Below are 2,881 nucleotides of genomic sequence, written 5' to 3'. Positions count from 1 at the left end.
GGGCTAATAAAAATTGGATTTTTGAATCTAATGAACAATCATCCAAAGACTCTTTCTCAGTCTCTTTTAGGAAGACTATACATATAGTCTTCCTAAAACTTCAATTTACTTTCATTGTGATTAATGTGACCCTAATGTTAATGAATATTTGAAACTATCGTGATTAGTAAGGTGATTAAAAAGCAAGTATATGGAACATTTTTCATAATGTTCTCTTTGGGGAGTGGTTAAAGATCTATACCATTAAACATGAAATTAAGTAATATTTAAAAATACAATATCCCCTAGAGCAAATGTTAAAAATTATTTCTAGTATATTTTATATTATTCATAATGTCTTTGCACAGTGGCACCTGAATATAACTGATGAGTACAAAAGTGATTTAAATAAATGAAGGATTCTGCTTTGGGTCAAGATAGATTAGCAGGAACCAACTGAAACTTTCCTCCTCCTCCCCCTCAAATTAAAATAAATATATAAAATAGCAGTTTATAAGACATAGGGTGTAATCCTCAGAGATGATGAAAAACTCAAAATCAAATTTAGTTTAAAAAAAATCATCTCTATGACTGCCCCAACTGGCTGGCTTGAGAGAGTTTTATGATGTAGTGCATGGAGAAGGAAATCAATGAAAGCTTGGCAGATTCCCAAATTGAGGAGATGGACCTGAGAGCAGGGGCAATCAAGGTGACTCGTGTTTTTGGAACAGAATACTATGGAGGAGAGACCTCACACAGAGAGAACTGAAGAGATTTGCAGAGAATCCACCATGAGTATACAGTTGAGGATGAATCCATGCATACACATGGGAAATACTGCCAGTTTCTGTCACTAAGTTTTTTCCAAGGGAGGAGAGTAAGTGTACAGTGGAAAAGTAAACTGTTTTCAGAGAAAACTTGGGTTGCATTTAAGACAACAGGAGCCTGAGGGAGAGGGAGAGAGAGTATTGATCAACTTGGCCTTAGTATTACCTTCAGCTTAACTAAACTTTAGATAGGCTTCTTCCTGACTATACACTCCTGACCTCCTTTTTCTTAGAGTATTTATTTTAGAAAACTTGCAATTGTAAATTATTTCTCTGTCCCTTTGAGATGTAAATCTTTATAAAAACCTTATTCCAGTTGTACAGCCCAGTGATGTCTTTCTCAAGAACCTGAAAGCTCTCCTTTTGAAATGTAATCATTAAGGAAGATAGTACCCCTATTTCTCAGTCTCTGTGGGAGGGTAGAAGTCCAACTTCCATAGATGCAAATTAGCAAATATAGGTGATCTAATCACAGGGAAGAACATTTACAAACTCAAGAATAACATAACAGGCTCAGCACATCTCATTGACCAGACTTCCCCCTAATATCCTCCAGTACTTTTCCACTAGCTCATCCCAGTCCTTAACCCTCTCTCACCTTTTGTTTCAGTGGGATTGAGTTTGGATTGAGTTCTGACTTTTCGCCCCTATTGTAATAGCCTTAAATAAAGTCTTCTTTGCCCATTTAATTTTTTGCATTGCAAACTTTGCTTTGACAGTGTGTTTCCTGAGTATTGCAGGATGCACAAAGATTTTTGTTTTCAACCACATGATGGGCTTCTATAATTGCACAGTGGAATATTTGGGAAAGTTGGGAAGCAGAATGAATTGACTAGAGGAAAGGAAGTATGAAGCTTAGAATATAGTGAAGGATGGATAACTCTAATGCTTACATTTTGTGATGTGAATCAAAATAACAGCAACATGGGTCCTGATAGAACTGTTTTGCCCCAAGCTTTGCAATAGAACAATTCCCATCATGGTGTGGTAAATGTGAAGATAAACTCCTTCCCAGTAGAAATCTGCTGCAGCTTCCTTGGTTATGTTATTTTAGAAAATGACTCCATCTTCTTTTTCTACTGACCACAAGGAAAAAATTATTTCTTCTTGCCCAACAACCAAATTCATCCTATATTTATGAAGATATAAGCCATAATTTGGGGTTTATTTGTTTTTATAATCATGCTTCTCATTCCAGTTTTGTTCATTATCTAATTCTGTATGTCTAGTTTCCTTATCTGTAATTTGAGCATAACATGCCATGAGGTAGTTGCCAGGATTAAATGAATTATTACATGTAAAATGCATAGAGCAATGTCTAATTTAGTGTTTGTAATTATCTGTTATTATTATCATTATTAATGACAGTCAAGGAAAATCAACAGATGTGGGAGAGAACTTCTTTACAGTAGGTTTTTTTCTTGGCAATTTGGAAAACAGTAGGATATGGAATTTTGCACCTGCCCCCACTTCATTCCTTACTTCTAATCTTCACATAATGTTTCTAAATCATCACTCTTCTATAAAATTTTACTCACCCACTTAATGCTTAATAAAGAAGTAGCCCATTTCATTTATAATTTGAATAAAAATATTTACTCCTTGTGCATTACACAAAAATGCTGTTTGTGCTTTTTTTTCCTTTCTCAGTAAGGTACATTGAAACTAGATGAATAATTGGCTCGGTGCTTTGTGACAGCCTGGAGGGGTGGGATAGGGAGGGTGGGAGGGAGGGAGACGCAAGAGGGAAGACATATGGGAACATCTGTATATGTATAACTGATTCACTTTGTTATAAAGCAGAAACTAACACACCATTGTAAAGCAATTATACCCCAATAAAGATGTTAAAAAAAACCTAAATGAATAGAGTTTACAATTCTGAAAGCATGAAACGCTCAGAATGGCTGTTTATATTCAAGTAACAAAAAGCTGGTAAATAAATCTTGATGAGTCGTGATACTGAAAGATAAACTATATTTACAAAAATGAGGCTTAATTTTTTTTTTTTTTTTTTTTTGCGGTACGCGGGCCTCTCCCTTTTGTGGCCTTTCCCATTGCGGAGCACAGGCTCC

Source organism: Neophocaena asiaeorientalis, unplaced genomic scaffold (genome assembly GCF_003031525.2).
Source record: "Neophocaena asiaeorientalis asiaeorientalis breed wild unplaced genomic scaffold, Neophocaena_asiaeorientalis_V1.1 scaffold284, whole genome shotgun sequence".
Classification (NCBI taxonomy): domain Eukaryota; kingdom Metazoa; phylum Chordata; class Mammalia; order Artiodactyla; family Phocoenidae; genus Neophocaena; species Neophocaena asiaeorientalis.
Note: the sequence above shows the minus strand (reverse complement) of the source record.